General features: G+C 38.6%; 1 protein-coding gene across 8 annotated transcripts in view; it reads right to left on the bottom strand.

Moving 5' to 3' along the window:
- PLEKHG1 (pleckstrin homology and RhoGEF domain containing G1) overlaps positions 1-26,880 on the bottom strand; it is a 242,838-nt gene that overhangs the window by 183,206 nt on the left and 32,752 nt on the right. For 4 of the 8 annotated variants that reach the window (XM_063812675.1, XM_024357470.3, XM_063812677.1 and 1 more), the window contains 2 exons: positions 21,401-21,446; positions 8,746-8,804 (listed from right to left, as the gene is read on the bottom strand). The exons of 2 other annotated variants lie outside the window; for them this stretch is intronic. The gene's annotated coding sequence lies outside the window, so the exon portion shown is untranslated. The remainder of the gene's footprint in view (positions 1-8,745; positions 8,805-21,400; positions 21,447-26,880) is intronic. 2 more of the 8 variants (XM_016956483.4, XM_054686947.2) reach the window with 1 other exon arrangement.

The following is a 26,880-nucleotide window of genomic DNA, read 5'->3' as shown; positions in this document are numbered from 1 at the left end:
CGCTCTGATATCCACAACTAAACTGAAATGAGCTTAGCATCATGCTTTTGTAGGTGAGGCTGGCAAATAACTTGCCTGAGGCCTCCCAATGAAGAGGTGAGCTGTGATCCACATCCAGGTCTAGCTGACCCCAGAGCCCACTGTGTTCCTTTCACACTGACTCCAAGGAGCAGAGAGAGTTCTGGTTGTACCCAAAATACTTTTTAGAACACTTGAATTAAAACTGAAAAAAAAAATGCCTTGGAGCTTACAGAGCAAGCAACAACATGTCATTGTAAGTTTTAGACCAGACACCTGACATAATTAACTCAGCACTTTGGGTGGACCAGCCTGGTGGACTGAATGAACAGGAGGTTCACGAGTTCAGAGAAACAAGAGAGAGAGAGAACCCAGTCCCAACACGGGTGCACACAGCATGGCTGGGCTGCGTGCACATCTGACGGCTGTGAAGATGACACTGGGCTTGGGGTTGCAGTTGGGTATTTAGATCTCAAACTGTTTCAAAAACTGCCAGTTGCATGAGTTATGCAGTGACTTAGATTTCTGCAAGCTTCAGCCTCCTAATCTGTAAAATCCAATTAATGATAACTGCACAAGGCTAAAATAATTAAGAAATAATATATAGCATGTAGCTTATCGTAAATGTGCAAATGTTAGTTTTTTGCTTTCTGAAGGCAGTGGAAATGAAAAAGCAGAGATGAGACAGCTGGTAAGGTAAATATAGTGAGATTTGCTAACAAATTTGATATTAAGGGCAGGGTGAGGAGCAGGGAGGAGGAAAGGAGAGAGATGTCAAACACTGCTTCAAAGTGATGTGGCTGCACTAAAAATCCCTTCATTTCCTCAAAGAGGAGAGTTAGGAGTTAGAGGCAGCTTTAAGAATATGTGATCACAGAGGTGACTGGAAGTCCTCAATTGAGAAGACTTAGAAATGAGGGCAGGGGCTTAGGAATTAAAGGGAAACCAGAGAGAAATGATTTGGCAAGCGTTTGACTAAGAGTCTGGTTGCTATATTCCATTTATGAGGACCTGGGAAATTGCTGAACTCCGTTTATCTTTGAATGACTATGCTTTAGAAATCAAAAGAATGTATACGAAGTTACAACACTATAAGAAGCCAGGCCTCACATTTTTTTTTAAGACAAAGAATATTAAAAGAAAATACTCGCCTTAATACAGGACTTAAGATCAATTGCAATTCCTTGTTTTTCTATTTTAAAACACAATGATTGCTTTAATACCCTACTTAACTCTAAAAGTTTTTATCACAGATGTAATCTTCCTCTAGAACAGGCTTTCCTGTGGCACAGAAAAGGCATGACGGTATAATGCAATAAAACACAGACTTCTGAAGTATGCCTACCCGGGACAATGCAACTGAAATGAGGATGGCTGGGATCTGGGATGAGACAGGAAGAAAGGAGACAAGGCGGAGGGGAGGTAAGGTTGGCTGTAGCTCAGTCAACATGAATGTAGGCTTTGACTACCTAAAGCCTAAAGGTGGGTAATTTTGTTTTATTGACTTCTTAAGCTTGGGGAATCTGGTCCAGTGCTTCTACAAGTTTTTCAAATATTATAACTAAATGTCTGTTCCAGACACTGGATTCCTCATCCACAGCTGCTAAAAGCAGATCTGGCACTACTGGGCACATCTGGTCCTTTTGACATTTTAGGTGACAGTCTTTCCATGCCTATTAGAGATGGTCCCTGAGCAAGCCCCTGGTGGGTCTATCCAAGTTGATCATCAGCTACAGATGTTAAGAACATGAGACATCCATGATTCCGTACTGCATGGGGCTATGACATTCTATCTGGTTTTTAAAGTACAACAATGATCTTGTACCTAGCTTTATAACAAGTGAATAACTTGCTAACCATTATGCATCTGAAACATAGCCTTGAAACATATTAAGGGAAAATTGATACAACTAAAAGCAAATACTGATAATCTACCAATACAAGGAGAGCTCTAAAGCAGCTCTCTCAGACAATGATAGGTCAAGTCGAAAAGTTAAGGATGTTGATGATTTGAATAACAATTAAACAATTTTGACTTAATTAATAATTGTACCCAACCAACAGAAAATAAGCAGTATTTTCAAAGACACGGCCCTTTCACAAGTGAAGCCCATTTCTTCTGATCACCTTTCTAACTGCTTTGGTACCCTAAATTTCAGATTAATTTCTAATTTATTGGCAGAAGCCTTGTATCTTTGCCTTCATATCCTTCACAGTACTTAGCTCAGTGCTTTCTACAAAGCAGAAATTCTTGATCATCCCACACAGGTCACTTTTAATGAAGTTATCAATAACAACTTCGGCTAAGTAATTTTATGCCACTTCTCTTTGAACCATGTGTTGCCTAAGGAGTCCATCAGGATCTGTCAAGTCTTACTAGATTGGAGGTAGTTTGATAGCAAAAGGTCTAAACAAATTTTCACCTAAGAATTTGAGATGACTGAAAGTCATTCTTCATTGGTCCTGGAGCCAGTGCTATAACTAAATGTTTTGGGATACCCTATCACTTTTATGCATGGAACACAGAGTCAGCCCAACAAGATAGCAAAAGGCCACAGACTCCCTAACTAGCAAACATGAGGGTTGGTGCCATTACAAGTTACCCAGCTAGAGTGAATGGTACTATTGTATAGAACTTTGTCCTCCAAATGGTCTTTCTCTGAGCTCCTCCAACAGGGGCAGAATGCAATTATTGCTTCAATCCATTCATATTTCTTCCTGTAACCCATTTCTGTGTTTGTGCTGGCCACTTCTCTTCGCCACAGTTGACCTTAAATCTGCATTTACCAAACTATCTTCCACAGAACAATATGGTAATAGGTTTAAAAACTAAAGTAGTTTAAAGTAGTTTTTAGTAGTTTAAACTAGTAAAGTAGTTTAAAATTAAAGGAGTGGTAGCATGAAAGGAGGTGCTCCATGCTTAATGACGTTTGGGAAACCCTGCCTATAACACCTCCTTGTTGAACACAGGCCATTCAGGGCAGCATGTAAAGAGTCTACAGCAACAGAAACCGATTAACCTTACTGAAATCCCAAACTTACTTGACCACAATGTCCCCTTCCCCCTCCTCATTTTCAACAGAAACCTATTACCATAATTCTACAAGACTGAGGACAGACTGTCCAAGAGGCTCCTAATTCCTAGTTCCAAGGACAGGAACAGGAGCTACTTCCTTCCTCGTTCCAAAGGTCACCCCTTTGAGAGAAAACAAGTATTTTTTTTTTTAACTCATATCTTTTTTCTCTCAAGAATAGTTAGGGACCCCCTCAGATTCTTCACCAGCTATAACTAAAGGGTCTACAATGAGGAAGTCTCCCCCACAAAATGTCTAGTCCCTATACCACCTTAAGGTATTCAAATTTCTAGAAGAGTTTTTTTTATTGGTTGATTTTTTTTTATTTTTTATTATACTTTAAGTTCTGGGATACATGTGCAGAATGTGCAGGTTTGTTACATAGGTATACACGTGCCATGTCGGTCTGCTACACCCATCAACCCATCATCTACATTAGGTATTTCTCCTAATGCTATACCTCTCCTGGCCCCCCAACCCCCCACAGGCCCTGGTGTGTGATGTTCCCCTCCCTGTGTCCATGTGTTCTCATTGTTCAACTCCCACTTATGAGAACATGCGGTGTTTGGTTTTCTGTTCTTGTGTTAGTTTGGTGAGAATGGTGGTTTCCAGCTTCATCCATGTCCCTGCAGAGGACATGAACTCATCCTTTCTTATGGCTGCATAGTATTCCACGGTGTATATTTGTCACATTTTCTTTCTTTTTTTTTTTTTTGAGATGGAGTCTCACTCTGTCACCCAGGCTGGAGTGCAGTGGCACAATCTCGGCTCACTGCAAGCTCCACCTTCCAGGTTCACACCATTCTCCTGCCTCAGCCTCCCGAGTAGCTGAGACTACAGGTGCCCACCACCATGGCCAGCTAATCTTTTGTATTTTTAGTACAGACGGGGTTTCATCGTGTTAGCCAGGATGGTCTTGATCTCCTGACCTTGTGATCTACCCGCCTCGGCCTCCCTAAGTGCTGGGATTGCAGGCGTGAGCCACCGCACCTGGCCATGTGTCACATTTTCTTTATCCAGTCTATCACTGATGGGCATTTGGGTTGGTTCCAAGTCTTCACTATTGTGAGCAGTGCCGCAATAAACATACGTGTGCATGTGTTTTTAGAGTAGAATGATTTATAATCCTTTGGGTATATACCCAGTAATGGGATTGCTGGATCAAATAGTATTTCTGGCTCTAGATCCTTGAGGAATCGCCACATCATCTTCCACAATGGTTGAACTAATTTACACTCCCACCAACAGTGTAAAAGCGTTCCTATTTCTCTAGGAGACTTTTTTTAAAGGAAAAGAGATGTTCAATACTTAGGTAGAGTTAATCTGCACATTTTCTGAATGCTGTAAAATGTATAAAAAATGCTGTGCATATTTTTATAACTTCTATATTTGGTTTGTATAACGATTTTAAACTTTACATATTTTTAAAAAGCATTTTCATAACACCACCAAGCCAGGCAATAATCAGGAGGTTTTACAATGGAAGAATCTGAAGGAAAGCACTTCAGTGACTTTCTAAAGATCAAACACTGCATTTCCATCCCTGTCCTCTGGCATTCTGCCAAGAATTCCCCTGGATGGTTATATTCTTCGCAATGTCTAGCTCAATACAACAAGTTACTTATTCATAATGTGAATCATTTATGCTATAGCCACCAATCATTCTTCTATTAGCTGCCTTACAATAAATCCATCAGCCCCGAGGAAAACACTTACAAGGCCCTGGGACACAGTAGCAAGGTCACCTAGAAGACATGTGAAGGGCTGAGCGGTGTTGTTTCCTTCTTGAGCATGCCTTCACCATATTATTTCTAAGTCTTAGAGGTAAAAAGCAGTCATATTTCAATCCCACAAAGCCTTCAGTGCTGAGATTATACAATACCAAGGTACCACAAAAGTAGCAACTGACCTGGGATGGGCTCAGTGTGGTCCTCCTGCACCTGCTCATGAGAGGGCAGTGACAGTGCCTCAGTCAGATGGGGATGGAAGAAACTGGTGGGTGATGCCTACCCTCCAGGGAAGAGCGCTGCCACATAGTAGGGCCACAAGGCACCACGGATTACTGAGCACCGCTGTGCTGAGCAATGGCAAAATCTAGGCTGGAAAACATACCATTTCTAATCTTTGGTGTCTCTAATAAAAGGCACACTACTATCCTGTTATCCCACTCACCAGTGCAAGGGGCTCAGGAAATGCTAGCAAGAACAGCAAAGATCAGGACGCCCTCAACACCCGGTGCCTGGACGTGCCTTGGAACATGAATGTGCATCTTTCTGCCGCCCAGGCAGTCCTGTGCTGTGTGCCCTAAGTGGCAGCTCTGCCCTGATGCCCTTCCGTCAAATAACCAGGGTAGGTGAAACCCTGGACAAGAAGGCACACAGAATAAAATGTAGGGACAATTTTGTTCAGAAAATTATCTCCGTATCTATCCATCTAGGAGTTTTTGTAGTACCGAATAAATTAGTCATGTTACAAAGCAAACAGAATATCAATGAGTATGGAAAGGGAAATATTTATTTGATTTTAGGAAAACAGAAGGAACAACTATGGCATCTAACCTAACAACATGCCATTTCTTTCTTCCTTTGTTGATATAAGCATGCATCTCTCTGATGAGCAGACATATCTATGGACTCATTTACAGAGAAGATCATTTCTAAAAAAGAAAATATTCACTCTTTTTTTTTTGAGATAGGGTCTCACTCTGTCACCCAGGCTGGAGTGCACTGGCACAATCTTGGCTCACTGCAACCTCTGCCTCCTGAGTTCAAGCAATCTTCCCACCTCAGCCTCCTAAGCTAGGACTACCAGAGCTCACCACCACGTCCAGCTGAGTTTTGTATTTTTTGCAGAGATGGGGTCTCACCATGTTGCCATATTGCCTAGGCTGGTCTCGAACTCCTAGGCTCAAGCGATCCACCGGCTTTGGCCTTTCAAAGTGCTGGGATTACAGTCGTGAGCCACTGCGCCCAGCCTGTTTACTTTTTTTTTTTTTTTTTGGCGTTCAAATGACTGAATCTCACATACACGTGGGGGGTGAGCCTGACTTATAACACAGGTGGGGCCCCATGATGACTTTTGTGGCCCTTGGACAATTTGGACTTTGTGAGCCTCTTCCTCCAGGAAAAAATATTAAATTAAATTTTACAACTGCATTGGTATAAAGACAAATATAATACAAGCTAGGTTCCATATTATATGTTCCTTATTACTATGTTCATTTTTTTTCTTCTGTTTTTAAAATAAAGTTAAAACAATTCCATAGGCCACTGAAAGTATCATGGGCCCTGAGCACTGTGACTAATGAATAAGTCAGCTCCAGGCCAGAACCTATTGATTTTCAAGCTACTCAGCATTCTAGTCATAAGTTAGAGAAAAGAACTTCTGGGACTTTTTCTTGCCAGTAATAAAGATCTGCAGTAAGAAAACCATTGTTTTACCAGTTAGCAAAACACTGATGAACTCTGACACAAGCAAAGTAATCTTGACTCTACTAAAATACTGTTTGTCTTTGTAATAACTTTGAGTACTTCAAGAATAGTTCAGTGTTTTAAATATTTACGTCTCCAATAAAGCATTATTATTTTGTGAGTTAAAGGCAAGGCTCTAACCCATTGTTGCACTTAAGCTTTTAATTGTTTTATATTATTGCTTGGTTAAAAAAAAGACCTGGTATAAAATTGAAAGTATAAACCTTTTTCCTTTTTTCTTTTTTTTTTTTTTTGAGACACAGTTTTGCTCTTGTTGCCCAGGCTGGAGTGCAATGGTGCGATCTCAGCTCACTGCAACCTCTGCCTCCCGGGTTCAAGGGATTCTCCTGCCTAAGCCTCCCAAGTAGCGGGGATTACAGGCATGAGCCACCACGCCCAGCTAATTTTGTATTTTTAATAGCGACGGGGTTTCACTATGTTGGCCAGGCTGGTCTCAAACTCCTGACCTCGTGATCCGCCCCCCTCGGCCTCCCAACATGCTGGGATTACAGGCATGAGTCACTGCACCCAGCCGAAAATATAAACTTTTTTATCAGTAAAAAGTGATACCACTATGCTTACCAGACTAAATTTCTTCATCTATTCCTAACACTCTAGTAAGCATTTGACATATGATTGAGTGGAAGTAGTTTACCATTGCAGGCCTTGACAAATAGTTCATAATGTGGTCAGAGCCTGATAAGTTAAAGTACTTAGGAAAGAAACAGAGTAAAATAATTGCCTGGACCTAACAGAAAGGCCTATCTCCTCTTCCTTCTTTCCCTTTTAGTGTCATTGTGGTTTTTCAAGAACCAACACCACCAAATTAAAATGAGATTTTCAATCTTAAGGAAAAATAAGTTAAAAAATACCACAGAACTTTTCTAGCCAATGAAAAGGATTTAAAATATTACCTAAAGACTAATTCAATAAAACCAGAAAGCCAATGGGAAGAAATGACTCTGAAATGGGTCATGTGTGATTACATTTGATTCCATTTTGAGTCTTTGTGTATGTTAATCTGCAGTACGCATTTTCTTTAATTTTTATCCTTTGGTAACAATATTTGTCATTATTCTATACAAAATAGTTAAAGACTTTTTTTTTTTCTTTTGAGAGAGAGTCTCACTCTATCCCCTAGGCTGGAGTGCAGTGGTACAATCTCTGCTCACTGCAACCTCTGCCGCCCTGCTTCAAGTGATTCTCCTGCCTCAGCCTCCCGAGTAGCTGGGATTACAGGCACCCGCCACCATGCCCAGCTAATTTTTATATTTTTAGTAGAGATGGAGTTTCACCATGTTGGCCAGGCTGGTCTCAAACTCCTCACCGCAAGTGATCTGCCCACCTTGGCCTCCCAAAGTGCTGGGATTAGAGGCGTGAGCCACTGTGCCTGGTCTAAAGACTGAGAATAGTTTTTTCTGTTTTAAAAAAGACTACAGGGCTGGGCATGGTGGCTCTCACCTGGAATTCCAGCACTTTAGGTGGCCGAGGTAGATGGCTCACTTGAGGTCAGGAGTTCATGACCAGCCTGGCCAACGTGGTGAAACCCCATCTCTACTAAAAATACAAAAATTAGCCAGTCATGGTGGTGCGTGCCTGTTATCCCAACTACTCCGGAGGCTGAGGCAGGAGAATCACTTCAAATCGGGAGGAGGTTGCAGTGAGCTGAGATCGCACTACTGCACTCCAGCCTGGGTGACAAAGCAAGACCCTGTCTCAAAAAAAGAAAAAACTGACTACAGTAGCTCCTCTAATAGGTGATTTCACTTTCTGCAGTTTCAGTTACCTGCAGTCAACTGTGGTCTGAAAATATTACAGTATTTTGAGAGACAGAGAAACTATATTCACATAACTTTTATGACGGTGTGTTGTTATAATTGTTCTATTTTATTATTCGTTGTTGCTAATCTTTTACTGTGCCTAATGTAGACATGAAAACTTATAGATATGCATGTATAGGAAAAACAATTCACATAGAGTCATTACTATCCATGGTTTCAGGCATCCACGGGGCGCTTGGAACATATTCCCCACAGATAAGGGGGACTGCTATACTTGAAAATCGAAAAATGTGACTTACAGAGTACACTTATACAAAAATACCAACAAACTGAAATTATGAATACGTTCAGCTTTTAACATATGTTTCATACTCAAGTGGCAAAAAAATGAAAAGAGCTCACTTTTATAGTTGAAACCTTTTCAATGTCTTCACCCACAGACTCTTCTCATCAGTTTTCACCTGTAGTAAAAACAAAAAATAAATTGCTTTTTACTTAAATATTGCTTTCTCAGAATCCTTTTAGTGGAACATGGATGAGCTATCAGGGCTAATTTTAAGTTGTTTAAAAGGAAGACTAGATGCCAAAAGGCCAGGATTTTCCCAGGAAAAGGCCATATCATGCTACTGGACTGTAATAGGCCTATAGCAATAATCATAAACATTTAATTAAAAAATGAAAAAATTCACAGGATGTGGTATTAGAAAGTTACTGAAGTCCTATCATCCTTGATTTTCCCTTTCCCTTGAAATAATACTCAGATAATTCAAAAGGAGACTTGAACATACAATAGCTCTGTAAACAGAGGAGTTCAGTGACTTGCCAGAAGCCAGGAACAATTTCCCCCAACAAAGGAGAGAGAAAACGCCAGGCCATGAAGCAGGGAATGGAAGGAGAGGCTCTGATTTCAATCCTTCTCCACCGCAGCATCCCTAGCTCCAAAACACAAGTCCTCCAACAACTGCCTAAGGCCACAGCCACTCTTCTCTGAGTTCTTCTCACTTTCCATCAGTGCAAGAGAGTTGAGGGGTCGAGCTCATTGGGGTGAGGCTTACATCTGGTGAAATTTGGGGCTGCAGTTTTTCTGGTCACTGTTTTGGTTTTTTTTTTTCTTTCTTTTTTTTTTTTTGAGACAAAGTTTTGCTCTCTTTATTTTTATTTATTTATTTTTTTGAGACGGAGTCTCCCTCTGTCGCCCAGGCTGGAGTGTAGTGGCGCGATCTCGGCTCACTGCAAGCTCCGCCTCCCAGGCTCACGCCATTCTGCTGCCTCAGCCTCCCCAGCAGCTGGGACTACAGGCACACGCCGCCACGCCCGGCTAATTTTTTTTGTATTTTTAGTAGAGACAGGGTTTCACTGTGTTAGCCAGGATGGTCTCGATCTCCTGACCTTGTGATCCGCCCGCCTCGGCCTCCCAAAGTGCTGGGATTACAGCCATGAGCCACCGCGCCCGGCCATTTTTTGTATTTTTAGTAGCGACAGGGTTTCACCATGTTGGCCAGGCTGGTCTCGAACTCCTGACCTTAGGTGATCTGCCCGCCTCGGCCTCCCAAAGTGCTGGGATTACAGGCATAAGCCACCGCGTCCAGCCTGGTCACTGTTTTTAAAAAGAAAGAACCGCAGACATTTCAACATTTGCAGAGTTTTAAAATTAAAAAAAAGTGCCTAGAAATTTCTCAGCTGGGTATCTTCATGAAGAAAAGTTACTCGAATATATTCCAGTTGATTGAGGGATGAATCAAAAGAAAAACTTCAGAGTGAAAAGGTAGCTACACAACAGCACTGGTGGGGAACATTAAAGGAAGGCACAGAATGTGCTAATTATTATTATTATAAAAATAGCCCAACTAGAGTGCCGGCTTCCAAAATTTTTGAAAAAAAAACAACTTAATAAAAAGCTTTACTATAATTAGCTCCACCTAGGTCTGAAATCCTAGCTCATATGATCAAAAATGGGGAAATGGGTGGGGATAATGAAAATCAGCTAATTTTATTCTGCATAGGAGGAGTAAAGACAATGCAGTTTCATTTGTAACATGAGTACTTTTTCATTGAAGAGAATAAAGAAATTAAATGTTTAAGCTCAGTTAAGTCTGAAATAAATATGATATAGGCAAGACAGAAATTAAAAAAAAAGCAGGATTCTGTGATTTAAATATTTAAAAACCAGTAGGTGGTTCATTGCAGAATGAAATACTTCATGGGCAGATTTCTGACAAATTTGGTCTTAACATCCAACAAAAAACTAGAATTATTAGAGGACTATATCACAGAAACAGAAAAGATGAAAAAAATCATGAATACTATATAAAAATATCCTTGTGAATAAATTCAAACATTTCATTGGAAACAGTTTTATAAGGTGATATTTAATTATCAACACTGAACCAAAAATATAAAGGCTAAACAACTAAAACATACAGTTTACCTCAAGGATTAGATAATTCCCAAACTATACGAAGAGCTTTCAAGATAGAGGAAAAATGAGGCTCCCCAATTTGATAAAGCCAGCACAAATCTGGTAAGGTACAAAGAGAGAAAAGGAAGAGGCATGTTTGACTTAGATAAGATGTAAGAACCCTCAATAAAGTGCTCAGAAAACTCAATTTCTAGTATACAACACATCTCCATAAATAAGGTTTATTCTAGAAATATTATACAAATAGATCCATTATGCCCTATCAATAGGTCACAAAAGATCAACACTTATTCTTATCTTCGAAGATGCCAAAATGGCATGGGGTAAACTCAGCACCTACATATGGTCATCTCTCAGTGTATGGAGAAATAGGATAGTTTGCCATGATTTTTAAGAAGACCTGAAATCAATAGACATTTTTATTAAAAGTCAGGAATGAAAGTCTCACTGTGCAACAGTGAAAGAAAATAAACAGCCAAATTATCCCCATCAGCAGGTGACGAGGTTGAATACCTAGAAAGATACCATAAAAGAAATATCTTTTTAAAACCTATTAGAAATAGTAAAGGTTAAGATCATTTAAAACAAATTATTTAAAAAGCACTGGTTTTTATCCAGTGGCAGAAATGATGAGTCACAAACAAATTAAAATGAAGACAGTCTGAAAATAGATCATATTCAGAAAAATAATGCTTAAAGAATCTATACAGAAGACATTTAAAGAAATCTTTAGACAATGATTCCCTCATGAGAAATAATGAAAAATGCAAATGTACTTTTTTAAAAAAAGAAAAAAGCATCATCTAGTCAGGAAATTCAATATGAGGTAAACCAATGAGTTTATAATTTCGGTTATTATAGGAATATGAGAACAGCAAGAGGGCTTTTACAATCAGCAATGTTTATTTATAGGTGAATACTTGAGAACCTCAGAGGCTGTTCTATAAATTCAAAATAGGATTTTTTAAAAAATTAAGAATATTTGATTGTCTGGCCTTAAGTACAAAATCCACTAATATATTATACTCAGGACATAAAATCCAATTAGAATTTTACGTCAAAACAAAACTTCATTACACTTTTGAAGGTTGGGGAAGTGGTAAAAATAGTCAGCAGTGTTATATTTGTGAAAAGAAAATGCTGACTGCACTTCACTGAATCACGGTGAAACAGGTCATATTTTATTGCTTTTGGCCAAAGAACAATGCTAAACTTATAGTCTACGCTATAAGCAAGGTGACGTTTAAAATAAGTTACATAGGCAAAACACAACTCGTGATTTGAGTATAAAAATAAATAAAATGTCAGGGTTGATTTTGTAAAAAGGAGACCAACCTATCACCATGTCCTTTTAACTACAGTGTCTAAAATAGGCTTACCTTTAATTTTAGACAACAGAGTCAAAGCTATGTGTCCCTGACAATAACTGTGGATCAACTGTATTATTCCAGAATGAATGTTAACAACAATTACCCACGAAAGAGACCAATCTTGCTTCTTATATGCAGGACAAAATAAAAGGCCATTGTTATTCTATGTGACTAGGTAAAGCGGCTTTTAATGGTCTGAGTTAGGCATGGCTTAAACAAGGAATGATTTAAAGTCATGTCTGATAATACTTCTATATACGACACTGACTACGCAAAGACCCAAAGCATAAAAATTTTCCCTAAAATGTCAATTATTTGATATATAGGAGCCCAATAAATTTGTTCATAAGCACAAAATATGTTGTTTCTTGAGTAAAACACATGAACTTTGTAAAAGAAACAAGGAAACAAAGTGAGGGGAGAAATCCATATAAGGGGCTACCAGAAATGACAGGACTTCAGATCAGTGTCGAATTGTAATAATGCCAAAAGGGTAAATCTACCAATGTTCCTCCCATGAATTTCCAGAAAATATGATTTAAGTCAGTAACGAAGATGGTCAAGTACATGAAAAGAAAGGGAATATTTTTGAGGGGATATAAAATCTGATCATGTAAATCTCAAAAGAATCACTATTTGGAATAGATTCTTGCTGCTGCCCCTACCTGTCATCTTGGAGAGCCACATCACATTTGTCCATTCCAATCTGGGAATGTCAGCTAGGTAACTTGTGACTCTACATCCACTGCAACATAAAAACCCCTTTCTTGCTTCTACCTGCCCTTCTCTGAGCTGTTTCATTTCATTCACAGACATCAGCAAGTAACAATGGCTTGTGTAATACAAACTGGCTTCTACGAAGTGGGTGGAATAACATCTGTTGGTTTTGAAGCCTGATCCATCTACCCTCCTTCTGGCATTAGCACCAACATTTTCCTCTCCCTTGCCCTACTCCCAGCCCATGTGCTCTGAATGACATTAATTAGGCTAAGCCATTCATCATGTTTCATCCCCCTAATTACTGTGATTAGTTCATGGATTGGCAAATGGCCCACACCAGACCAATCAGGGCCACCGAGACCTAATTTTTGGGTTTTATGAAGAATAAAACAGAACTTTTCCCACTATTAGATAAGAACAAGAGAGGGGAGAGCTGCTGCAGCCATCCTGCAAACACGTAGGGTTCAAGGATAAGCCAACATGTAGAAACCCCATTCTGACAAATTTCGTGTGCTTTTGAACTGTAAAACAGGCTTGTACATACACTACTGTAACTTGCTTTCTCCCATTCAATATTGTGTGAGATATACCCGTGTCATTTTGCTAATTATGTAGTTCAACTGTTTGTACTGGTGGATAGTATGTTATTGAATAACTTGTGGTGTATTTATATGCTCTAGTGTTTAGACCTGTAGACTGTATGTATCCAGTTTGGGTTTTATTCCTACTAAAAGCAATGTTGTACATTTCTTCTGTATTCATGTGCTGGAGATTCTACATTGTATTTATCTGAATTGAAAGTGTTACGCTGTTCATCATACACATGGTGAACTTTACTGGTAATTCTCAAGTTTTTCAAGAATTGTACCAATTTACACTCCACCCATAGTGTATAAGAGTTCCACTGGCTCTATACTACATTATGGCCAACACTTGATGCTACACAATTGTAATTATAGCTATTCTCATGGGTGTGAAATGGTATTATTATGGTTTAAATTTGCATTTTCCTAATTACTGAGGTTGAGCATATTTTCATATGCATCTATGTTTCCTTCCCTGTGAAAAACCTGTTCATGCATTTTGCCCATTTTCTACTGAATTGTCTTTTTCTTATGAATTTGTTGGAGTTCTTCATATATACTTCAATATATAAATCCATAGGTCTGTTATGGATTATGATTTATCTTCACTCTCAACAGAGGATCTTAAATATAATGCAGTTACATATGTCTATGGTTTAAAGATTTTTGTCTTGTTTAAGAAATTCTTTTCCTATCCCAAGGACATGAAAATATTCTTATATATTTCTTTTAAACACTTTGTAATTTCACATGTAAGTCCTTGATCCAGTTGAAATTGATGACTGTATATGGTGTGAGGCAAGGATGCATTTTCATTTTTTCCATAAGGATAACCAATTATCCCAGAGTCATTTACTAATTTATTCTTTCCACTTATTTGCAGTGCACCTCTGTTACATATCAGGATTCTATATAAATGTGGGCCTGTTTCAAGATTACTATTTTTTGGTCTAACTGCTTATCCCTATTGCCAAAATCACACTGCCTAAATAACTATGATTTTGTAACAATATAAATAACATTGCTAAATCCTTCTATGTGTTTCTTCAGAATTATTTTGGCTACTTATGAATCTTTGTGCTGTATACATTTTAGAATTAACGTAAGTTCCACCAAAAACATGTTGAATTTGATTGGGGTTACACTAGATCTACGTATGAGAAAATCAACATCTTTATATTATAATAATGATATTGTCTATGAACATGTTACCTCTCCACACTATTTAGATCCTTAAAAAATAACTTCCAGTGATGTTAAAATTATTCCATTTTCTACGTAAAGGTCTCATATATCTTTCACTAGATGTATTTCTAGGGATCTTTCTGCTGTTCCTGGAGAAGTTACCTTTTAAAAAAGTATCCTGTTTTTTTCTAGAAAGGATATTACTAACTTAAAAAAATATATTTGGAAATACCAAGAAAAGTTGTAAAAATAAGAAGAATACAAAAAACACTATCGGCTGGGCACGGTGGCTCATGCCTGTAATCCCAGCACTTTGGGAGGCTAAGGTAGGTGGATCACAAGGTCAGGAGTTCGAGACCAGCCTGACCAATATGGTGAAACCCCAACTCTACTAAAAATACAAAAATTAGCCGGGTGTGGGAGTAGCCTGCAATCCCAGATACTCAGGAGGCTGAGGCAGGAAAATCACTTGAACCCAGGAAAATCACTTGCAGTGAGCCAAGATTGCGCCACTGCACTCCAGCCTGGGTGACAGAGTGAGACTCTGTATCAAAAAAAAAAAAAAAAACACGAAAAGAAAAAAACCACTCTCTTTTCCTAGCTCTTCCTTGTCAAATGTTTATTGACTTTATTAGTTCCTTAATAGGGCCAAATTCTGGTTCTGGCATGCTATAGGCACATATAATTCTTTGGCTATAAGCAAGAAAATCCACCAGCTACAGAATTCACAATGGAAACTGGCTGACCAAAGTAGGAAGGGAGAGAATGTCAACTCAACAAGTCACCTGAATTTTTCATTCATGGAGGTAATTTATTTAAATACCTCAAAATTCGTTTATCCACTTAACAAATATTTACGATTATGTACAAACATCCATTTCTATTCTCAGAGACCTCCAAAGACAGACACACACTCTATAGCTTTCCTTGCAAATTCAAGTCAATTTTAATTTCTAATTTGATATTTGCAAACAGCCATTTCTTCTTTTGAAAAAAAAAAAAAGTGGGTGTCAATCACTTAGGGGGAAAAAATCCTAGAATTTGAAAGTGGAAACCACAGAGGAGAGGTACAAATCTTGTAGTAGCTATTTCTTAGCCTCCTAACCAGTAGATACACGAGTTTTACTCATCATTTGATTCAATTATGTAGTGAATGCCTGGTATGAGCTGGGCATTACGCAGGCATGAGGAATTGCAAAGTGAATAAAGTATGGTATCTTCAAGAAACACGGCTCACATTTTGGAAAAGCTACATACATCAAGCAGTTTTTAATCCATTGAATTGTTTTCAGTGGTGCTTTGACAGCTTTGACAGATATATCAGGAAAGATTTGTCAAAAGAAAGGTTCTCCCTACCCAATCTAGATATTGTATATCAGATTTGCCTGTCTCATCAGGCACCACATGCTGCATGTAAATACAATTTATGAAATGAGTTGAGCTTTTAAGATGAGTTCAGTTTCCAGTTTGTATCAATTCCTAGGTTCCACAGGACACACACCAATATGAGGCAGGACTGATTGAGGTTCTTACTACATTATTAAGATGTGTTACACTGCTACCAGATACTTCCAGAATCTGGGCTAGATTTCATGGTAAGTTGACTGTGAGCTTTTAAAAAGGAAACTAAAAGCAGACAAACAACAAGAACTCAACACCAAATTTTGATGGTCCAGACCTTAGATTTTTACCATTTCCTGTTTATTTTTTTAAACAGGCTAAAAGTTGGCATAGTTACCCGGCAAAGGATAATTAATTCTAATACTTAATTAGAGATGAGGCATTCCAGTAGGTGACCTCTTCCTCATATTCCTTGGTATGTCTCTCTGTTTTTCATACTTACAGCAAAGATGGCCTCTTAATAAAGAAAAGCTGGCCAAAGAACTGGGGATTCCGTCACTATTTTCCTTAAGTTTTTAAAGTTGGAGGGGATGCTGGGCAAAAATGCAAAAAGTAGGGAATGTTTCTTCAATGAATGAGCTTCACTTAAGTACCGCTACTATTACAGGTGCTGTTATAGGCACTGGGGTTACATAGAAAAATACTGAACCACTGCCTAAGACATCAGGTTCTTGAAGGGATACATACCAGGAGACAAACTGGATAGCAGCTATATTACAAGTGCTACAATACAGTTATCAATGCTTTTACTTGAGCAACCTGTGCTACTCCTAAAATGCCTTGAATGCATCCAACATTTGAGCACCAACAGCATACCAGTGCAGGTGCTAAGGATGTAGCCATGATTGGGACAGATTCAGTCCTTACCATCATGGGAACTTTAGCCAGTGGGATGGCTGGCACAGCATTAAAGACAATGCCCAAAGGCAACAGTAGTTATACAGTAAACTTCTAAAAGCATAACAAAATACAACTTTAATATTAAAATCTTGGTCTTGGCAGCATACCAGTGGAGGAAAATTATGGGTAAAACAAGATTTTCCAGAGATACTCAAGTCCAGGCATAAATAAGGAAAAGGAAGGTGATTATGAAAGTTAGCGAGGTTTTGGCAGATTCTACACGTAATAAAATGGAGGAAGCCACAGAAACTGAGCAACATTTTCTAAGCAGAAGAATTTTATAAGCACCACCTTTTATAGAGTTCAAGAGCTTCTTTCAATCTAGGTCAATAACTTCAAGCAATTCAGAATGTGTTAACAAGCAGTGAAAATGAATGTTAATTAAAATAATAAAATTCCCTCAAATGAACAGAATTCAGCTGGCTGTGGTTTCCAAAGTTGTACTATCTCGTAAGTCAAATAGATTTGATAAGGGGAAAAGGGATATTAGGTTTCTTGTGCCACTTATTTAATAAACTAATATTTTAGGAGATAACTTTAAAATCTGAATTTGTATTCACCCATTTATTTAATGGTGAAGCACAGTTTTTTTTACCCAGGCTTCTGTAAAAATATACTTTATTCGGGAAATGTGTTACATCACTTGAAAAAAAAAAGTGTTACATCACTTGAAAATATTTTATTTAGAAAGGTAATTTCCTTTTGCTTTTTTTTTTTTTTCTTTTTGCCTTTCCACATCAGTCAAGTAAAACAGGCTTTGACATATTGGTTTTTTAAAAAGAGAACTTCCAAATATATCACAGAGTTTTTATTTAACATCTATCTTGAGGCTATTTCAAATGAGCTTTCAGTTTCAGGGGAGGGAAAAAGGAAACATGAATACGAAGGGCTGGCTTCCAATAAAACGTTTTACAGTTACTACCAAACAGTGATTTATTCATCCACACGTTCCACAGCACCACAGCCACCAGTACTTCCTGGAAATCTTTGGTTTTGCTAACATGGACCATTTTTACTTCTAAAAAAAGGGGAACTGTTCAAATTGAATATTGTAGCCCATGAGGAAAGTAAGAGAGAGACAACTGACATATGCAGAAACACCTTGCCATTTTCAATCCGGACTTGAGAAAACTTTTACTTTCACTAAACCTTCATTAGCATATCTAACATGTGCTTACACGGTTATTTTGCTGATCTTAAAATGGTTCAAAACTGAATATGATTACCATTTCAAAAATCTTTCATAGAGTCTGAACTTCACAGATCATCTCTTTTGCATAATATTTTTGCTTTCCTTCACAGAAACCATTAGGGTTTTCATCAATCTATCTTGCCAGTTTAGACTATATTAAACTTGTTTATTTTAGAATAATTTTATTTAGACTATAGATATGTATGGTTTCTAGTTTCTAACTCCATGAACAGAGTAATATTTCTCCAGATTCTGTTTATGTGCATGTTCAGCCAAGATATCTTCACTACATAAAAGGTAAAAGATCCTCTAATAGTGGGGGCATTTGGCTGTGTGTAGAGTTAAGCCCAGATCAAAGGGCAGGACACTTGTAGTGCACAGATAAGCTACAGCATTCTCTAGCCACAAGTTTTTCACTATGAAACTGACATTTAGTGCCCACTAAAAAACTGACATATAGTACTCCTGCCATAAAATTAGTTAGATTTGCACTTTCTGATCTAAATATTCAGCAACTATAGGTATTTCTTTAACATCTGTCCCCAATATTAGACCACAGGAGACCCCATTTCTCTGTGTACCACAGCATGCCCGATGCCCAGCACATGGCAGATGCTCACAAATAATTGTTAAATGAATAACCAAGCAGAATGTGCTCACTGGATTTAGTGGCATGAGGTCAGTGAGAGCAGTTTTGGGAAATTGTAAGGGCTAAAGTGGAAACAGTTCAGGGCGATGAGTGAAACACCATGTGTCTTACACAAGGCCTGAGAGGAGGGAAGTAGAAAGAGCTAGCGTGGTGTGGGTATTCCAAGCAGGGTTTTGCGTGGGAGAGTCCGGATGATATATAAATGGTGACAAGATAGATCTTTTAGAGAGGAAGGGGTAGAAAATACTGAAAAAGGAAGAGTAAGCCAAAGCATCCCTGAAAATACAGGAAGAATGAGGACCCAGGGACCAGTGTTAATTAAGATGGGGACACATTTGCTGTTATGACAAAGGCAGGAACATGATGGTTCTTGGTAGATTTGGTGGCAGCCCATAGCCCTGTGTGTTCTCAAGTGATTTCTATTTGCTCAGAGAAGTAAAAGTCAAGATCATCTTCTGAAAAAGTTGGGCAAGCCTGCGCATTTGGGAAGAGTTGGGAAAATTATAATTAAGGCATTTAGGAGAGTCAGTCATGAGCTGACTAGAAAAAAAATAGAAAGTCTGTCAATGTCACATTCTGCACCATCAACAATCAGGGGATCGGTCCTACTGGCGGGATGCCGGCCTGGGCATGTGCTTAGCAGACAGCAGGTAGGGCCAGATGGGTAACCCTACAGGGAAAGCAGTGGCTTTGGAATCGAAAGATTTGGGCCCAAGGCCAAGATCTGCTATTAAGGAGCTGTCCGACTTGGAGGAGTCATTTCACTTCTTTAGGCCTTAGGGTTTTTCCATTTACAAAATGACAGAGTTGCATAAAAACCTCCGAGGTCCCTTCTAGCCCTAAAAGGACTCTTTATAAAATAACCGGCAAATTAGTCTAATGGCAGCATCATTGATACAGAATAAAAGTTCAGAATTGAACAGGAACCATAATTCCTGCCTGGTCCATGGCTCCATTGCTTTCCGACATGCATTACACAAGACCTCCCCTCTGGTCTGCCTCCCAGTCTACTTGCACCCTGACAGCTACACGATAAACATGATCATATGGAGTTCTTTGCTTCAATCCTTCCAATGGTGCCCATCACTATGTAGATGAGCCCAGACTCTTCAGGCCAGCCCAGGAAGCTCTTGGTCATCAGTTCCCACTCACCTGCCTGCCTCATTGTCTCATTGAAATACTAACTGCAAAATTGTTTTTCAAAATAAAAAAAAAAAAGGATAGGAACAGATTTGTTAAAGGACATAAAATTACAGCTAGACAGGATGAATAAATTCTAGTGTTCTAGATCACCATAGGATGACTGTAATTAACAATAATATGTAGTTCCAAATAGCTAGAAGGATACTGAACATTCCAAACACAAAAAATGATAAATGTTGCAGATGATGAACATCATTATGTATTCCATGAATATGTTCATTGTCAATTTCTTAAAAATTAAAAAAGAAAAATAGAGAAATATTTAGCATTTTTAAAAATTAATGCATTAATAAGGGTTATTTGAATCCCTTAAACATACCCATCCTCTATTCTAGTGGCATATATATTGTCTTGCTATTTTAAGACAGTTCAATTTTAAAACACTGTACTCAGAGATTGGGGCCAAGCGGTTCTCAGCAGCAACAGTGAAAATTTTGTGGCTGGGTTAAAATATACTAAAGTGAATTCTTTTCACTTTCTAAGGTGAGTACAATATAAGTTAAAGCCTTCCCAAAAGAAATGGGCTTTCCAGAGGAAGTGAAGACAGAATATAAATAACATTCCCCACTCATTAAAAGAATGGTATTCAATGATGTTTACACATGTGGTTATCACTCTTTAAACTTAAGTCTAAATATACTTTTAAAGCTGTAGGTAAAGTAGTAATTTACTGAAGCCAAACCACAAAGAAATTTCAGGAATGCATCCAGGTTATATAATTCTATTCCCTGCTATATAAAGAGAATTCTAATAGCTTCTATTTTGGTCATCTATTCACCAATTTTGACTTAGAACTGATTTTTGGAACATAAAATAATTTGAGAAATTAAGTTTCAGTCTAATTAAGTTTTTAGGTAAGAGGCAGAAATGTAAGCTCCCCATCGCTGAACAGCAATTGTTACACAAGGGGTACCTGGCAAGGGGGCTTCTACCTGCCCCCAGAACTCTCCATCCTCTCCCTCTCATGTTTGGGAATTTTCTTGTCCTCTTGACACCTTTATTTACCTTCATTTCAGAAATTCTACACTAGCAGGAGTGACCCTGGCAAGAGAGACAGGGGCAATGAGAAGAAAGGTTCAAGCAAGGGTCAATGAATGTTAGGAAAAAATCAGCTTCTGGCTGAGTGGTAGGGGGAGGGGTGGTGTTCCAGAACCTTCTGTGTACTTGAGGTGGAAGGAGGGCAATTGGACTAGCTTTTACAGAAGACTTGGGAGATGGAAGGAAACACATTAAAAAACGACATGAGAGCACAGGAGGTAGGAAAGACTAAATCGTTCCAGGGAGCCATAAGACACCTAACTTAGCCGGAGCGGCGGCCTTGGTGGAAAACAGAAATACATTCTATCTAAATTTTAATAAATTCAGTATGTGCTTCTGATGCTGGAAAATAAAAATTCTAAGCAATCCAAGAAGATCATCTTTGAAGAACAATACCTTCTTAAGGGCCAGGGCAATATCCATAGATATTCACACTCCTTTCCTGGAAAGAATAACAAGAATGAGAAAGCGCTCAGATTTTAAACAAGTAAGTGCCAAAATATAAATCTAATGGACTAAATGATAGCATTTATATGGCTAATCCCTCATTCAGTAGGCTGGAAAATTTAAGCCAAGGAAATCTCTAGTACATACAATAAAAAACAAAGAGAAGGAAAATAATAAAGAATCGCTTTCAAGAGGCCTAAAATCCACCTACTCGATTTCTAGGTGAAGATACATTAATATTAGTGGGGAGAAAATATCCTAAGCTAGAGAAGACTTCAGATAATAAAGCTCAAAAATAAAAGGACTGATGACAAAAAGATAGTGGTGAAATTCTAGAACTAAGGATAAAGCAAAAAGTCCTATATGGTTCAAAGAGGTAAAAAGACACACACACACGCACACACACAATCAACTATGTTGTAAGTCTAACATCAGACTTATTGGCTACACTAGATTGTAGGTATCAGAGGTGCAATGCCTTCAAAGTTCAGAAACAATAATTTTGAATCTAGACTGAAATAATCAAGTGTGAAAGCAAAATCAGACATTTTCAAACATGCAATAACAGTGCTTACCATCTATGCATATTATACATCAAAAGTTACTCAAAGGGAGGAGCCTACCAAATGAAAAAAGGAATCTAAGGAATAGGATGACATGAAATAAAAAAAGTAAAAAAAAAAAACCCCAAAAACAAACAAACAAACAAAAAACAGTAAAAGCTAAATATAACCCCAAAGCAGAGAAATGTCTATAAAGAAGTGAAGCTACTGGGAAAATCTCCTTCAAGTGGCAAAATTTCATGACCCACGACGGGAGTTCTTTCTCTATGGATCTAATTCTATTACCTGGCTCCGCAGTGAATAATATTTGCATAATGGCTTTAGGTTTTCAGAAGCCACTCAGAGACAAAACAAAAAACATATTCATAGTTTGGCTATAGAAATAAGAAATAAGTGTATTAACTGTGACACTGTAATAGGCAGAGTCTAGCTAATTGGGAGGTCATGAGTAGGGTGACAGACCCTCTTGGGACCAAGGGGGTTCCCGTATATGGGACTTTCAGAGCTAAAACTGGGAAAGTCCTGTGTAAACCAGGACTAGTCTGACATCTTAGTCATAGGGTAGAAGAAATGAATAAAGGATGCTAATGTCATTTTTCAGACCAAGGTTTAATAGATGCTTTAGAAAAGAAATAAGTTGGAGACAAGACAAATATAGCAACTGTTAGCAGTGACTGTACTTGGGGAATGAGGTTTTTATATTTGATTTCACCCTTTCCAAACTTTAGATTTTTAAAACAATACATCCATTTAGAGCACAAGGGGTCAACTCTTATTCACGAGGTATCTAACTTCTAACAAAGAGAATATTTCAAAATTAGAACAACCTAGAACTCCAAACATGTGAAGCCAACTAAAAATAATTAAATAAGAGATTTTTATCTAAACTCTGATATGAAAGCAAGGGTATAAACAAACCAAGGACAGGAAGGTCTGCTCTCCTATCCAGGGGCCGTGTCTGTACTCTTGTGAAGGATGAATGATCACAGAAAAGGACAAGAAGAAGACCCTAGTGAACCAAAAAAACAAGAAAAAAAAAAGGGACCAACTGAGCCACGTTAATTACAGTAATAAGCCATTTATATTCCACATTGCCACCACAGCTACTGCTGGAGAAACCAGAGTTCATCCACGTCAAAACGGCTCAAAAGACACAATGCTGTTTCTCTCTCCCTCTCAAAAGGTGTGGCTGTGTGTGTCATGTGTTACACTAGCTTTTTTTTTTTAAAAAAAAGTCATGAGTTACATACAATGATCTGGCCATTTTATGGCAAAACTGTTACTTATAGAAAAAATTCAAAATAGAGGTCTTTTCATGAGCATTAATACTTTGAAGTTTGTGTAATGACCCTGAAGAGGTATCTATAGATACAATGTTTTTTTCTTTAAAGAAAACTCAAGTCTTAGGTATGCTGACTCCACAGTTATTTGCACAGGAAGCCATTAACTTATCTGCAAATAGTAACTCACCATAAAGATAATAATTGTTTCATACCCTTCAACTCAAAAATGCCTCTGTTAACACCCAAAAGATACAATATTTATTTTAAATTCAAAATACAAAAAGCCAATAGTCCTGCTTTCTGTAAGCCACTAGTTACCAAGCATATAATCAACACCCATTATAAGTGTTGTACAGTGCATGAAACCAGGGGCCTTAATATATTTAACTGCTTAACGAGTCCCGGCCAGATCACTGCAATTCTATCAGGTTTTGTTTTTTTAAGATACACAGTGTTTTAAAAACATACCTGAAATCAGGATGTAGCTTATAATTAACATGAACATTTAACAGTTTATTTATGCTCCCTGAAAAGTTGTTAAATCAATTATCTTAAAAATCCAGAGTCTAGCAACTAAGAAAACCAAAAAATGCCACATACACAGCTCACTGGAAATGCGTGTGATAATAACTAATATAATTGAACTTATGAAAATAATTTTTTATAAATGTGGCTCCAGGTAAGCTAAGCTATTGTCCTATAAGTGAAGACAGCTGAGATTAGAAACATTAAGAACAAAATTAGCTCAAAGTAGATGCTTGTTTCCCAATTGTTTTTAATTACAAATTATACTTAGTGTATCCACAAATTCCAAAACAAGAAACAACAGAACTACACTCCTAAAATGTCCACTCATGACTTTTCTATTTTTCATTTTAATTAGAAGACTATTAAGATTCCCATTCATTATCTCAGGGCATTCAAAACATTTCAATGTCATTTATCAAGAGCAAAAGTTGCAGCACACAGTCTCCACAACTCCAAAAACAAAATTTAAAAAGAAAAAAAGTCTGTGAAAGCTGCAATTTACTTGCTTGCCAGGAAGCTAATTGGAATGTGCTGGAGTAAAGGTAATGAAATGATGTAAAACATTTGTGTGAAAGTCAAAGCATTCTGTGATAAGCCCATTAAGGGTAGGAACCATATCTGTCCCTCATTTTCATTTCCTTTGGTTCCTGGTGATAGCTCTATTGAATATTCAAATTAAACAGATTTGAGAACTAATTATTTTTCCAGAAAAAGAGTCCCTTAACTACTTTAACACCTGGATTGTTTTAAGTTTCTACATCCCCCAAAAATGCTCCCAACTCTTCTTGGAAGAATAACATCCTGTAAATTCCTACCCACTCCTACTCTGAGGTCGGCTACAAACCACAGCCTTGTAACTTTTAGGCAAAGATGCTGGTGTCTGTATGAATCCACAAGCATGAAAATGATGACGTATCTCCAACCATTTGTTCTGTTCTCTACAAAATCAAGATTTATTGTTCAATTGTTTTATTACTTCATTACTTTAATGGGTTTTCTTCCAGAATTAGGCTTAAAGCCTGGAATTGAAAATTAAATTTTTCCGTATGTCTGAATTTAAACCATTGGCTCTAATGATGGGGAATCTATTTTTTCTTTCAGTTGAAATATTTTAGATGTTTGTTTTTAGTCACTTAATTCTTTACAAAAAATGCTTTATCCCAAAGCTGAGTTTCTGACCTCTATGCACTTTTCAAGTTAGTCTTGAGTGTGGTTTTCTTGTGGAAGTCAGTGTGGCACTGGATAACATACTGAGGGCATACTATGTGCCTCCTGAGCTTCCCATCCTTTTTCTCCCCAACTACTGCTTTAAAATTTCTCCAACTCCATCAAGCTCTCCTAGCCTACCCTAGGCCACATATTTTACTACATTCTCATATTATTTTCTACCTCCCATGTGGCTGCTTGATCACAGTTCTTTTTTTCTTCTTCTTCTTCTTTTTTTCTTTTTTTTTTTTTGGGAGATAGAGTTTTGCTCTTGTTGGCCAGGCTGGAGTGCAATGGCTCGATCTCAGCTCACTGTAACCTCTGCTTTCTGGGTTCAAGTGATTCTCCTGCCTCAGCCTCCAGAGTAGCTGGGATTACAGGCACCTGCCACCATGCCCGGATTTTTTTGTTGTTGTTGTTAATAGAGACGGGGTTTCTCTATGTTGGTCAGGCTGGTCTCCAACTCCTGATCTCAGGTGATTCGCCTGCCTCGGCCTCCCAAAGTGCTGGGATTACAGGCCTGAGCCACCGCGCCCAGCCTCAACTTCACTCTTTTTCCCCTCCTCCCTCAGGTGCAGAAAAGGGACAGTCAGAACTGTGGAGGGGCAACCTGGTCACCAGCACTCTCCATCTCGGCCATTCACTGCTGCCTCCCATACATCCAAACTCACCCGCTGCACTGACTCTCAGCCTCCACGGAGGATGATACAATGGATCATTCCTAACAAGCTTCCCCTTTAGAGCCTACGCTCCCTCTCTCCTCCCCTCAGCCATTAGTATCTTCTGCCTCAACCAAATTGGTTTAGAATCACTGTTTCTGACCCTCTCCTTCCTCATCTCTGACCCCAGTCAGGCTTCTACCCTCTGCACCACCTCTGAGATGACTGAGGCCCCCATCGTCAGAGGCCCCTGCATCTTTATCTGCAGCTGCAGCCAAAGCCTCCAGACTTATGTTTCCCAGTGCCCAGAGAGCAGCTCCATGACAGGCTCTTGGCTAACCCTGCCCCAGCTAAAGCTCTGCACTCTGCCTGATTCCCACCAACTTCCCCTGCGACTCGGATAAGTCTCAGGATGCACGGGCCAGCAATACTGAGCTGCCTGGAATCAGCTCTGCCCAGACTCCCGCTTCCCTGCTGCCCTGGACTGGGGTCCTGCTCCCTGCTCTGCCTGCCAGGTCCTTCCAACCCATCTTTACCTGGTGACTCCTCTCACCCTGCGAGACCCACTTCCAGGATTCATGACCTCCGTCAGAACGGCATCCCTGAGCCGGCACTTCCAGATGACACTGTTGCCCTCCGATTAGACCTGTGGTTTCCTCAAGTGCAGAAATTGGGTCTCATCTTTGAAACCCAAGACCCACTGTCATTATTCAAAAATGTTTAACTGAATGATGAGTCCTCAAAGGAGAGCAAATCTGTTATTTGGTTGCTCCCAGACGTAAAGTGTGCTTTCAGCTTAGTAAAAGTAAACAAATGGAGCTTTTAAGAAAGCACTGCATAAGGTATTTTCACAGAACAGTTTAAAAGCGAAACTACAGAAGTCATTAGCAAAATATCAGCTAAGTTAGAAAGGGGAAATTCAAATGAAATCATACTAGAGATATATGCAAATTTTAGTCTTTGATCCTCAAGCTCGTTTCCCCAGAAACTTTTTGGCAAATTAAACCAGCGATTAGTGACATGTATCATTTCATGGCAGAAGGTCTTATAAAGTATTCTTTAAAACATCACTTGAAGTTAAAGTTCTCCTCAATTACCCATTCCTTGTCTTTTAACTATCAGTATCCTGTCACCAAGACTGCCCATGTAAGAATAGATGTTTGTGAAATTATTCTCTCCTTTGTTTTTTG

This window comes from Pan troglodytes, chromosome 5 (genome assembly GCF_028858775.2).
Source record: "Pan troglodytes isolate AG18354 chromosome 5, NHGRI_mPanTro3-v2.0_pri, whole genome shotgun sequence".
NCBI classification, from domain to species: domain Eukaryota; kingdom Metazoa; phylum Chordata; class Mammalia; order Primates; family Hominidae; genus Pan; species Pan troglodytes.
Note: the sequence above shows the minus strand (reverse complement) of the source record. Positions and strands in the feature narration are given on the sequence as shown.